General features: G+C 38.8%; 1 pseudogene across 1 annotated transcript; it reads right to left on the bottom strand.

The window, feature by feature from the left end:
- Nucleotides 1–7,311: 7,311 nt before the first annotated feature.
- LOC146390131 (butyrophilin subfamily 3 member A2-like) lies at nt 7,312–13,816 on the bottom strand (annotated as a pseudogene). Its single transcript, XR_014799797.1, has 6 exons — nt 13,716–13,816; nt 11,597–11,684; nt 11,064–11,402; nt 10,127–10,405; nt 8,483–8,596; nt 7,312–8,107 (listed from the first exon to the last, which is right to left on the bottom strand). The product of XR_014799797.1 is annotated as a butyrophilin subfamily 3 member A2-like (transcript).
- Nucleotides 13,817–14,024: the final 208 nt, after the last annotated feature.

The raw sequence follows: 14,024 nt of genomic DNA, 5'->3' as shown, positions 1-14,024 counted from the left end.
ATGAATCGTTGGAGCTGAGCAGGAAACCGGAACTGAGACAATGATTAACGAGTCACTGCAAACCAGACACTCAAGTCTGATCAGTTTCTAATGTTCACTGCTGCACATTCCTTGGTGTTTATCAGATAAACACTGAGCATGACGAACACAGGGACGGTTGACCTTGATTGCATATTGCATCAGATCACTACAGATCATGTGTAGATAGTTCAGCAGTTTCTTATTACCTTCAACAAGGAGCTCATGTTTTTGGTAGTGTTTGCATTACGTTCTGTCTGTAAACAGCTCTAAAAACTCTGTAGGCTGTAGAGCAGGATCATGTTATAACAATCCATTGAAATCTGGTTTGCGTCCACCAAGGTCAACTTTATGACTTGTTGGTGGAAAATTGACAAAAAGTCTTAAAACTTGTACACTTGTACAAGTGCACTGTGTAACAACATTTATAAAGTATAAAGATTTTAAATATCATGTCACGTTTGACCTCTGACCTCTCCCTGAGTTCAACAGATCAACCTGAAAGTCAGAGTAATGATAATATTATATAGAGCCATTTATTTAAAATTATGTCATTGTTGGTACTGACAGCATGTAGAGAATGATACATGGGGATTGTAAATATCAGGTTACTTTGGACCTCTGACCTCTTCTTTTGGGTCAAATATGGTCAAACTTTCATAAAATGTATTTTATCTATAATTCAATTTCTACTTCCTTTATATTGGTGACATGTTTCATGACTTTGTTTTGTGCACTACAGTAACAGGTTGCAACCACTTAAATACAAAACAGTACATGTACAATGTTCCTGAATGTTTTTAAATAAACTGTTTCTTATAAAAACACTTTTTTTGGTATTTACCATTAAAAATGTAAATGTATTTGAGTCAAAATCAAATGAATGCTACACATGTACTACAGGGAGTGCAGAATTATTAGGCAAATGAGTATTTTGTCCACATCCTCCTCTTCATGCATGTTGTCTTACTCCAAGCTGTATAGGCTCGAAAGCCTACTACCAATTAAGCATATTAGGTGATGTGCATCTCTGTAATGAGAAGGGGTGTGGTCTAATGACATCAACACCCTATATCAGGTGTGCATAATTATTAGGCAACTTCCTTTCCTTTGGCAAAATGGGTCAAACGAAGGACTTGACAGGCTCAGAAAAGTCAAAAATAGTGAGATATCTTGCAGAGGGATGCAGCAGTCTCAAAATTGCAAAGCTTCTGAAGCGTGATCATCGAACAATCAAGCGTTTCATTCAAAATAGTCAACAGGGTCGCAAGAAGCGTGTGGAAAAACCAAGGCGCAAAATAACTGCCCATGAACTGAGAAAAGTCAAGCGTGCAGCTGCCAAGATGCCACTTGCCACCAGTTTGGCCATATTTCAGAGCTGCAACATCACTGGAGTGCCCAAAAGCACAAGGTGTGCAATACTCAGAGACATGGCCAAGGTAAGAAAGGCTGAAAGACGACCACCACTGAACAAGACACACAAGCTGAAACGTCAAGACTGGGCCAAGAAATATCTCAAGACTGATTTTTCTAAGGTTTTATGGACTGATGAAATGAGAGTGAGTCTTGATGGGCCAGATGGATGGGCCCGTGGCTGGATTGGTAAAGGGCAGAGAGCTCCAGTCCGACTCAGACGCCAGCAAGGTGGAGGTGGAGTACTGGTTTGGGCTGGTATCATCAAAGATGAGCTTGTGGGGCCTTTTCGGGTTGAGGATGGAGTCAAGCTCAACTCCCAGTCCTACTGCCAGTTTCTGGAAGACACCTTCTTCAAGCAGTGGTACAGGAAGAAGTCTGCATCCTTCAAGAAAAACATGATTTTCATGCAGGACAATGCTCCATCACACGCGTCCAAGTACTCCACAGCGTGGCTGGCAAGAAAGGGTATAAAAGAAGAAAAACTAATGACATGGCCTCCTTGTTCACCTGATCTGAACCCCATTGAGAACCTGTGGTCCATCATCAAATGTGAGATTTACAAGGAGGGAAAACAGTACACCTCTCTGAACAGTGTCTGGGAGGCTGTGGTTGCTGCTGCACGCAATGTTGATGGTGAACAGATCAAAACACTGACAGAATCCATGGATGGCAGGCTTTTGAGTGTCCTTGCAAAGAAAGGTGGCTATATTGGTCGCTGATTTGTTTTTGTTTTGTCTTTGAATGTCAGAAATGTATATTTGTGAATGTGGAGATGTTATATTGGTGTCACTGGTAAAAATAAATAATTGAAATGGGTATATATTTGTTTTTTGTTAAGTTGCCTAATAATTATGCACAGTAATAGTCACCTGCACACACAGATATCCCCCTAAAATAGCTAAAACTAAAAACAAACTAAAAACTACTTCCAAAAACATTCAGCTTTGATATTAATGAGTTTTTTGGGTTCATTGAGAACATGGTTGTTGTTCAATAATAAAATTATTCCTCAAAAATACAACTTGCCTAATAATTCTGCACTCCCTGTATATCCACATAAATAGAAACTAATTATACTCAAAATTATGTCAGGTATATCAGATTAGTTTTTAAACATTTTAATATTCACTGTATACATCTTTTGCAAATAGTTTCTTCGGTGCCCCTTGCACCAAACTTTGATGTATTGCTGGTTACATACAGCCAATTTTGATTTTTGCGAATTAACCTTTTTGTGACATTGTTGTGGAGAACAAAGAACGGCTCAATTTATTAAAATGAGGAGATAATGATCACCTCTTCCCTGGGGGTAATGAATTTAGCCACTCTGGCATGGAGGTACAAGAATAAATTAATTTACACATCATATTAACATGAGTACGGTTTTATTAACCCTCATGCTGTACAGAACCTGTGATGTCCAGACGGTATTCCTCTGGTGTTCTGCAGTGAAAACTTGTGGATATAGGGATTAACATAGTTGCCATGTTTCCTCTCTTCTCTTATTTACAGTGGGGCAAAAAAGTATTTAGTCAGCCACCGATTGTGCAAGTTCCCCCACCTAAAATGATGACAGAGGTCAGTAATTTGCACCAGAGGTACACTCCAACTGTGAGAGACAGAATGTGAAAAAAAATCCATGAATCCACATGGTAGGATTTGTAAAGAATTTATTCGTAAATCAGGGTGGAAAATAAGTATTTGGTCAATAACAAAAATACAACTCAATACTTTGTAACATAACCTTTGTTGGCAATAACAGAGGTCAAACGTTTACTATAGGTCTTTACCAGGTTTGCACACACAGTAGCTGGTATTTTGGCCCATTCCTCCATGCAGATCTTCTCGAGAGCAGTGATGTTTTGGGGCTGTCGCCGAGCAACACGGACTTTCAACTCCCGCCACAGATTTTCTATGGGGTTGAGGTCTGGAGACTGGCTAGGCCACTCCAGAACTTTCAAATGCTTCTTACGGAGCCACTCCTTTGTTGCCCGGGCGGTGTGTTTTGGATCATTGTCATGTTGGAAGACCCAGCCTCGTTTCATCTTCAAAGTTCTCACTGATGGAAGGAGGTTTTGGCTCAAAATCCCACGATACATGGCCCCATTCATTCTGTCCTTAACACGGATCAGTCGTCCTGTCCCCTTGGCAGAAAAACAGCCCCATAGCATGATGTTTCCACCCCCATGCTTCACAGTAGGTATGGTGTTCTTGGGATGCAACTCAGTATTCTTCTTCCTCCAAACACGACGAGTTGAGTTTATACCAAAAAGTTCTACTTTGGTTTCATCTGACCACATGACATTCTCCCAATCCTCTGCTGTATCATCCATGTGCTCTCTGGCAAACTTCAGACGGGCCTGGACATGCACTGGCTTCAGCAGCAGAACACGTCTGGCACTGCGGGATTTGATTCCCTGCCGTTGTAGTGTGTTACTGATGGTGGCCTTTGTTACTGTGGTCCCAGCTCTCTGCAGGTCATTCACCAGGTCCCCCCGTGTGGTTCTGGGATTTTTGCTCACCGTTCTCATGATCATTTTGACCCCACGGGATGAGATCTTGCGTGGAGCCCCAGATCGAGGGAGATTATCAGTGGTCTTGTATGTCTCCCATTTTCTGATGATTGCTCCCACAGTTGATTTTTTCACACCAAGCTGCTTGCCTATTGTAGATTCACTCTTCCCAGTCTGGTGCAGGTCTACAATACTTTTCCTGGTGTCCTTCGAAAGCTCTTTGGTCTTGGCCATGGCGGAGTTTGGAGTCTGACTGTTTGAGGCTGTGGACAGGTGTCTTTTATACAGATGATGAGTTCAAACAGGTGCCATTCATACAGGTAACGAGTGGGGGACAGAAAAGCTTCTTACAGAAGACGTTACAGGTCTGTGAGAGCCAGAGATTTTCCTTGTTTGAGGTGACCAAATACTTATTTTCCACCCTGATTTACGAATAAATTCTTTACAAATCCTACCATGTGGATTCATGGATTTTTTTTTCACATTCTGTCTCTCACAGTTGGAGTGTACCTCTGGTGCAAATTACTGACCTCTGTCATCATTTTAAGTGGGGGAACTTGCACAATCGGTGGCTGACTAAATACTTTTTTGCCCCACTGTATTGTGTGTGATCAGGACAATTCTGGAGAAGATGGGCCCCTTGCAGGCCAAAAAGAAATGGGATAACTTACAAAGTATGGATGTGTGTTATCAAGAAGATAATTCTTAAGAACACAAGTTAACCCTTTAAGACCGGTCAGAGTGGGCACGCTCCGTTTTGCGTAACTATTTTTAAATCCCGGTAGCTCTGCAACCACGTAAGCTAGCGCAATAATTTTTTTGCATATGAAACCGGAGGAGTTGTACTTACATCTTATGCCATCAGCTTGTCCTAGGTCACAGTTTCCTTCCACATAAAGCTTTGCAAAAATTGCATAAAAACCGCTTGCAGCAACAACAACATAATATTCCAGAAACATGCTTTGCCGATCCGATCAGCTGTTCGTAACACTTCCTACGTTGGAATAGACGTCAGCGCGAACTAGCTCATGTCCACCATTACCTGCCCGAAACCGGAATTGACGCCATTTCGTGGGTTTTTTTTTTGTTTTGTTTTTTTACCTTCAGGGCCTTATAAGCCTATACTGGTGTTTTTTAAAGTCATGTTTGACTTTATGCTTTTCTGTATCATTTCTGGGATGCTTAGAACTCAAATTGCACTGCTGGAAATAGTTTATTTTGATGCATATGCTGTTTTATTTGCAAATTTGCACTATAATATTTTTTTTTTTCATTTTTTACTTCATGTTATATAGAGGTCGAGTTCTTGTTATCAATAATCCGGTTTCTTCTGCTCTGTGGCACCGGTTGACTTGTGTTGATCCCCCAGTTACCCTCTTGTCTAACATTCAAAGGATCCTGGTGGACTTTTTTTGGGATAAGTTGCACTGGATTCCTCAAAGTGTCCTTTTTCTCCCTAGAGAGGAAGGCGGACAAGGTCTGGTCCATTTGGTCAGTAGAGGGGCTGCTTTTCGCTTTCAGTTTATTCAGAGGCTGCTTACAGGACCCCCAGATCTAGTATGGAGGAGGGTTTGGATTTATCTCTGTTTCTGATGGACTCAAGCAAGCTGAACGCTTCACTTTTTCCACCTTTTTACAAGAGTGTTTTTCTGTATGGGCTCTGCTGAGGAAAGGGATGCAACAGCAGGCAGAATCTTTGTACTAGTTGCTGGAAGAACCTTTACTGTTTGGCAGCTTGCTGGATTGCCCTGTCTGGGGTAGGACTACTTTATCCAGACGGCTCCATGCTGCACAAGTCTTTTCTCTGAAGAGGTTGGTAGAGCTGGCTGGATAATTCGGATGGACTCGCTGCACAGCTTGGATTAAGGTCTACTTGAGTTGTTGGTCAGCTTTTCGATAATTGGAAACGCAAATTAGGTGGAGTTGAGTGTTCACTTTTGGCAAGTTATTGTGCTGGCACTCTGTTTCCAAATCATTTAGATCCTTATCTTTCCATCAGACTGTTTCCTGGTTTTAAGAACTGCTTTGGTCCTTTACTGGATAATGTGGATGTTGCAGGGGTGTCCCTGGAAGGGGCCTCTGGAAAACTTTGTATAGGCTGCTGGTAAAAACTCTCAATCAAGGCAAGTTGAATGCACACAATGACACGGTGAGGAGGACCCATCTCTCCTTAGCACCTGACATCAAACCAGCATGGAGATCCCTTTACAAACCTCCCCTCACGAAAAAGCATGCAGACTTGCAGTGGAGAATTGTTCATGGCATTGTTGCTGTAAATTCTTTTGTTTCTGTTATTAACGCTGCTGTGGAAGACAAATGTCCGTTCTGTGAGCAGAGGGAGACCCTGTTTCATTGTTTTTCTGAATGTGTTCGTCTCTCGGCTCTGTTTGCGCTCCTGAAAGCTATTTTTAGTAGATGTGGGGTGACTATTTTTATTTGTGGTTTTTAGATTTACTTGTCTTAGGAGGAACAAATGCCAGCTGCTTAAACCCAATTCTATCCCTGTCACTAAAACCACATTCTGAGTCTCAAAAATGCCTTCAAACTTGTGGGGACCGGGATTTTGGTCCTCATAAGGGCTATTGGTCCCAACAAGTATGGCTGACTTCCAAATTTTTGTTCCCACCAAGATAAGAATACATGGTTACGCACAGGTGTGTTTTCATCACGGATCAGTTTAGATGATTAAATCATCAGAATAAATCATAACAGTAAAATTATTATTAGAAATCAACTTAAATAATAAACACATCAATATTTTTTTTGCAACGCATTAGCACTTTCAAGAGCATTACTTTTAGTTAATGGAAAATATTATTGTTGTAGTCTCTCCTATTCTGTCCACTTTACAAAATCCATGTAGGTTTTACCCAAATGCAGTATTAAATTAATTAATTAATTAAAAATAATAAATTCAGTAAAGTCTGAACATAACGATGTTTTTGAAACACTGCTGCTTAATAATAGTGTTTATAGTACATAGTAAATTGTTTCCTTTTCTTCTTGGACTTGCCGTGTACACCTTAATAAAACACTATTGTTTAGAAGTTATAGTTTGTTTTTATAAATACAGCTTTACAGTTTACAGTTCAACATACTGCATGTTTTATTGTCTTGGCTTTTATGGAATTAACATGTTCAACTGGAATCTTTCTGGGTGACATTTGAAATTTTTCCTTGTTTCTGTGTGCATATTAAGTTAATTGGTGATTCTCCCTCTGTATTTTAGCATATTCATTAAACACAAAGAGAGAAAAAAAATTCAAGTAAAATAAACATTTGACTTCTTAGACAGATGTTCATCAAGTGAGTTTCTTCTGAATCTCTTCTATTTTGTTCTAAAGAAACAAAATAAAATCTTCTATGATAAAATTCACTCAAAATGCATGTCTTGTTAAACTGTATATAGTATAAATTTAAAGCAAAAAAAAAATAATAGAAATATCAGGCATCACATTGCAAAATGACAGCACTGACAAAAATAACCCATGTTTTATTTGTTGTGTTACTCTGTCCTTCGCTGATTAATAAAAGGAGAGACACTAAAGACACTGGGAACGTAAATTGAACACAACACGACAGTTTGTACGTGTGACTTTAGCAAGAAATATGTTAAAGAAAAACTTACACACCCGTTCATTGTTTCTCACTTGTTTCTCTGACAGTTTCTTCTAAATCTCTTTCATTTCTTTATTTCTCTCTCAAGTGTTTAATAATTTGTTCCTTGTCTTTTTCTAGCTTTCCCTTCCTTTCTGTCATTTGGATTATAATGTTCTCTGTTTCCTCCATTAGCTTTTCTGTCATCTTTAACAGTTCTTCATGTACTTCTGTTCTCTTTTCCAGGTCAGTTTTTTTATCTAAACGTCTATAAATTTTTTTCTCTTTGTCAAGGAATGGGGTTTCTGTCTCCAACCTTTTCATGATCTCTTTCATCCCTGTCTTGTCCTCCTGCAGTAGAGTGATGAGTTTTTCTCTCTGGTTCTTCAGAAATGTCTTTTGCTCCATCAGTTTTTTAATGGTTTGTCTGACATGTTTTAAGTCCTCCTCATTGTTCTGCAACTCATCTTCAAGTCTTTTCTTTTCCTCACATTCTCTCTGTAATTTTTCCTCCATCTCTGTTTGATGTAGTTCATTTTCATCCTCATCATGTATGCTGATTTCTGTGTGAATAAAAATGAAAAAAAAAATGTTGAAAAGTAATATTACTAAGAGCTAAAAAAAATACTTGCTTGCTACAGTAACCCCCCCCCAAATTTCACATTTGCAGGGGAAAATGAAATCATACTCAACATCACAAAAAAGTTTAATAATTCGCACTGAAACAGTGTTAATGAAACCTAATAAATATCAGGTAGATATATTATGTTTTTAAGAAACATTTTAAACTAAAACACTAAAAAAACATAGATTATGTTGGTTCCAAAGGTAGGGATAAATTTAGTAATCAGTACGTGTTTAAAGTTCCAAACTAATGCATCCATGAATTTAATGATTATCTGCATTTGTCAGAAAAGCATGATAAAGTTAGAACTTACTGGTTTTCTTTTGTCCGCATTTCCATATTAGTAATACTGTTGTAACAATCGATATTAAGCAAACAGCTAGGTTGATAGTAATCTGAACAGCAGGATTACACTGGACCAAGTCACCTTAAATTAGAAAGCATACAGAATATACTGTCTGTAAATAAGAAGTAATGTGAATAACTAATAAAGTCAGGCCATAGCTGGACTGGCCATCGGGCATACTGGGCATTTGCTCGGTGGGCCGATTGTGATTTTTCGTTTTCATGGGCCCATGGGTTTTTTTTTGTTTGTCTTTTGTAACGGTATAAACAATGAAAGGTGGTGGATTGACCAGATGCTGGCAGATGTGTAAAAATAACTCAGTTGTTTGGTGGTGGCTATGGCGGAGCTTCCACTGAGGCCAGCAGGTGGATGAGGGAAAGGGGGGGAGGCAGGAGGAGGAGAGACCTGAGATGGCCGCAGGTGAACTGAATTTCAGGTAAGAAGTTATGACCTGCAGTCTATCTGGGTCAGATATAAACCAAGTTTAGGTGGAGTTTATTTTCGTTGTGCTAACTTTTTACAGTCAGTTACAATAACTCGTACTGCGTACTACCTAGCATGACAGAGTTTCTATACAGCTGGTGGGTGCTATGATGCTACTGATAGTGAACTTTATTTTATTCATAAGGTTAGTTAGTAGAGTTGCCAACCTTCCTGTAAAAAACGGAATCGTCCCGCATTCAGAGAAAATATTACGAATTTCGTATTGAGCTGAAAAGAAACAAAGTTTGTCCCGTACTTCAGCTAGAATGAAAAAGACACAAAGCTGGAGGTATTCTGCCCCCCAAAAAGCACAGCTGTTTCTTCTTCTCTCATTTTCTCCCCCTCCCTCTCCTGTTGCTACTTCAATCATGAAACTGATCAATGATCAGCTGATTGGCTTTTCTGACACCATTCCCGTCTCTCTTGTTTATCGCCCACTTTGCGCCAGAAAGAGGAAACCAGCTGATGTCGCGCTAAACAACAGCAGCACGTTTAAGCTTGATCAGCTGTTGTTAGAATTTATTTAATATTACTTTCTAGTATCAGCTGATGTTTGCTGGAGCCACAGCTGTAAAAGCTGCTGGTCATGATATCGGTTTGGATATGTGGTGAGAGGGAAACATGAAGATGAAACCAGGAGATGTCCTTACTGAATCATCAGAGCTGAACAGGTGATGGACAAACAGGTTTACCTTTTAGGTGACATGAATGAGTTGAAGGGAAGTTATGAACTGTTTCTGAGAGGATCCTTTTCTACATAGCTGACAGCTGGAAACTGTGCAGGGGAGGGTCCAGCAAAGTTTTGCCAGGGGGCCAGTTAGGGAAATTAACAGGGAACGGGGGGCACAACGAAATACTTTTCTTTCTTATTCTCATTTAAAATGTCTAGCTTATAATAAATAATTATCTGAATCTTACAACCAAAGTTTTTATCTGATGTAAAATGTATAGAAATCCTACATAAATACCAACAAGACAGTTTACATCACTGTCACAACAGCGTTTGTTTTCATTCAAAGGCTTTTTGGCTCTTCCTATAATACCTGGTGGGCCGGTCTCTAGTCAAAATGCCCGGGCCGAATTTTTGTCCCAGTCCAGCCCTGAGTCAGGCATATATCATTTTTCTACCTGATACGTGGATATGTGCTTCTTCAGTCTGGTTGATTTTCTTCTGTTGGACTCTGCAGGTGAGACTGTAGGTCTGTCTCTTGTTCACAGTCACAGTGCTGCTGACAGTATAGAGGCCATCAGAACCTTTGGCACTGTTTGTAGATTCAGCTGTGATTTGGTTTCCCTGATTGTTCAGCCAAAACACGTGAGGCTCTGGATACCAGCTGTTAGATTTGCATTTAAAGAAGATTTCATTTTTGACTTTGGATATCTCCATGACTACAGAAGAAACAGAACCTACAGAGTAAAATAAGGATAAAAGTTACTTGGAATGCAAAGTTCAGAATTAAAACATTTGTGAATTATTTCAATGGTTCATGTTAGTCCAAATTCCTTCCCGATTACCTTCGATTACTCTGTGGTCACGCCATATACTTAAGCTTTTTGTTGAAATGGTACAGTGGCTTAAATTGTAATTATAAATACTACTATGCTCTTTTAAAGATCCATTATGGTTGTCCGATTTAATCCTGTTACATATTTAAATGTCCATCTGGTCAGGTCAAATGCTTTTTTCTTTTGTTGTTTTTTACCCAGCTGCCCAAATGTTCCTCTCATTGGCCTTAATGCCCTATGAAATGTCTCTAATTCTAAATACCCTCACTATCTTCCACACCACTCTCCTGTTAGTAAACTGCACTTCTTGAGAACTCAATAAACTATGCCATGCGTCTGGTCAGTCCAAATCTCAATCCAGTTAGCTATGTTAGCTCAAGTAAGAACTAATCTGTCTTACCAAAATTTTATTCAACTTATATGCTCCTGTAGATGATTCACTTCCCAGTAGAATATCCATCTTGTCATCCAAGGTAACCTTCTGTTATTTGTCAATATCCCATGCCTTAATGTTTTTCTTCTTTTTTTTTAAGAGCAAATGGTATTGATGTCAACTTACCAACAACGAGCTCCATCCCAGTTTCTGCACCAATTTCAGGAACAAGGCAGTTATACATTCCTGCATCAGAGACTTGCACTTTGGAGAGTTTCAATGAAATGTCACTGCATTTCAGTTTGTTGACAGACAGTGATGTTCTTCTGGAGTATAAAGTATTCTGAGTCAGGAGCTCCGCATCGTCCCGCTTTAAGTGGACAAATCTTGGTTTAAGGTCACGTCTAGATCATTCCACAGTCAAGTCAACAGTATCCCTAGCTGGTTCTAGCTGGCATGGTAAAATGATGTCATCCCCTGTCATTGCAACCAATGGTTGAGTTGGACCAATCATCTCAGACTGACCTGTGGATAAAGTATAATAAACCAATAATATAATTACACTTCATTTGGGTAATTTTTCTTGGGCTGCAATTTCCCAGGTGGTGTTTTATTTATATCTTTCTTCCAGTTGTCTTGCAACACTCCCATCACATATACACAAAAACTCTCACCACATTAACATTATGTTCATTGTTCAATATTACTCTGCAACTTACCTCCACAATGCCATGTTAGAAGAAGAAGGATAACATCATGATAGAAAACCAAGAGAAGCCTGTCCTTCATTGAACGCATTCTCGATTTCTGCATAGTAAAAATAATATAAATACAGTGGGTATGGAAAGTATTCAGACCCCCTTAAATTTTTCACTTTTTGTTATATTGCAGCCATTAATGTACACACAGCACCCCATATTGACAGAAAAACACAGAATTGTTGATGTTTTTTGCAGATTTGGAGGAGGTAGAGCAGGTCATCTGCTAATCTGAAGGTTGGTGGTTGGATTTGCATGTAAGATTGAAAGCACATCAATAGAGAAAACATTCTGTGAATTAAGCCCTTTCAGTACTCAGAGTAGAAAATTGCTAAGAACCATTTACCTGTGATATCAGTTACACAGTTTCAAATTTATACATATATTCTGTTGTGCTTATCTTTTGTTGTTAAAGTTTTCAGTGCTGGTGCAGTTTGCATAATAAATGTGCTCAATAATGAAACAGATGTTGATTTAAAAGTAGTTTCACGCACACGTGCATAGAAATCACTCTTGGGGCTCCCTGGTGGTCACACCAGTTGCAAAAAGACAAGAGTTTCGTGCATTAGCCTACAATGGCAAAATGGTTGAATCTGAGGGAATACAGTAAAAATGTCAAAAAATACAACTTTTCTTCAAAATAAAATGCTGACATTACAGGATGCATGGTTTTATACTACAACAGTATTACAAGAGAGAATAAAAAAATGTGGTTTCAGTAGACGTGAATGGGGCATTTTTGTGTCGAAAGACACTACACAAAAAATAATAATGCAATCAAATCAATGTTGTTGCTGTTCTTTGACATGCCCAAGAATCACCCCAATGTCACATCCTCATCCTATTTATTATATGGAAAATTATTTTTTGTGAGTTTGTTTGAATAAATAATTAATACATCAGATGTTTAAGCTGTCATTTAAAGGCTTAAAATCCTAAAAACAATTTAATGTTTTATAATTTTGAAAAGTGCTCAATTTGATTAAGTGATTAATCAGCAGAGTATGGATGACATCTAGTTCAAAAATGTGAATAAAAAGACAATTTCCTTCAAAATGTCACAATCTATAACACAGCCAACATGATTGCCAAATAAATAAAAGTCCTGAGAAGGGCATGTGGGTTTTTACAGTGTAGTAAACAGTAGTAGCTGCTGCTATATTTTCCTTTGAAAGTAGAAAAGTGAGCTCTCTAGCTTTGATTGACAAAGTGCAGAACAAACATGATGACTGTAAAGCTTAAAATCAACCAAACATACAGGGTTTTTTCTGAGGAGGAAACTGACTCTGCCACCAAACAGCTGAAAAGTCGTGTTAACTGATGATTGTCACAGTTCAACACTTTAATCTCAGTAAATTCAGCAAACGTGCTTCATCTTCAGTCGTTTCAGACAGCTGTGCTCCTGAGTTTGTATCAAGCAGTCATTTTCAAAGAAGAAACTGAAATTATTCATGTGAGTTTACTCCGCCCACTCTGTAAACAGCAGACCAATCAGCACCAGCCTTTGGCATTGACAGAAAAAAAATCTGAGAAACTTGCTGCAGTCAGTCAGCTCTGTGTTTTATCTCTTTTGGGCAAATAAATTAAAGAAAAGCACAAAGGCTCAGCCAAGGCTGGAGGTGACCCATCAAACACTCACCAGGAACACAGATCAGATTAGACTATGATCTTTTAGTTTAAAATTAACTTGCTCAGTATCAGTGTAACTTAAGCACATGACTAAAACTGAAAGCTCAGAGTTTCTTTTAAGTCACCTCGATGAGACAAAGTCCTGCTTTAAGTGCAGGTCTCTGCACGACTCCAGGAACAGTTCTTTATAAACATAATACAGCTTTTTGCTGCTACATTTATGAGCTTTGTGGGAGCTTTTAACAACTGACAGACATTTGTCATCTTGTATGTGCTCACAGTTTGACAGAGAAACAACAGTCTGACTTTATTCAGAGTTTATTCAGTAACATGTAGAAAAAAATTCCTTTGTTTTTCACATTTTTAGTGTTTTGTTATAAGGTTCTTGTTTGTTTGTTCTCTGACTCAAAACAAATGAAAAACAAAACAAACAAATAAAAAAAAGACTTACCACAGATAAAGACCCTAGACGCTGACACAGTGATTCAATCTGTCACTCTCAAAGTGAAACAAGTCGCTGGAGCCGAGCAGGAAATGAAGACTGAGACAATGATTAACGAGTCACTGCAAACCAGACACTCAAGTCTGATCAGTTTCTAACGTTCACTGCTGCACATTCCTTGGTGTTTATCAGATAAACACTGAGCATGACGAACACAGGGACAGTTGACTTTGATTGCATATTGCATCAGTTCAGTGCCGAATCCGATCATGTGTAAAAAACCAAAGAGGAGCTCAAAATGGTTTCAGTAGTTTCTTA

Source organism: Perissodus microlepis, chromosome 3, assembly GCF_051167445.1.
Source record: "Perissodus microlepis isolate ML-2025 ecotype Zambia chromosome 3, ASM5116744v1, whole genome shotgun sequence".
NCBI classification, from domain to species: Eukaryota; Metazoa; Chordata; class Actinopteri; order Cichliformes; family Cichlidae; genus Perissodus; species Perissodus microlepis.
The sequence above is the reverse complement of the archived record's forward strand: the minus strand, read 5'-3'. Positions and strand labels throughout refer to the sequence as shown.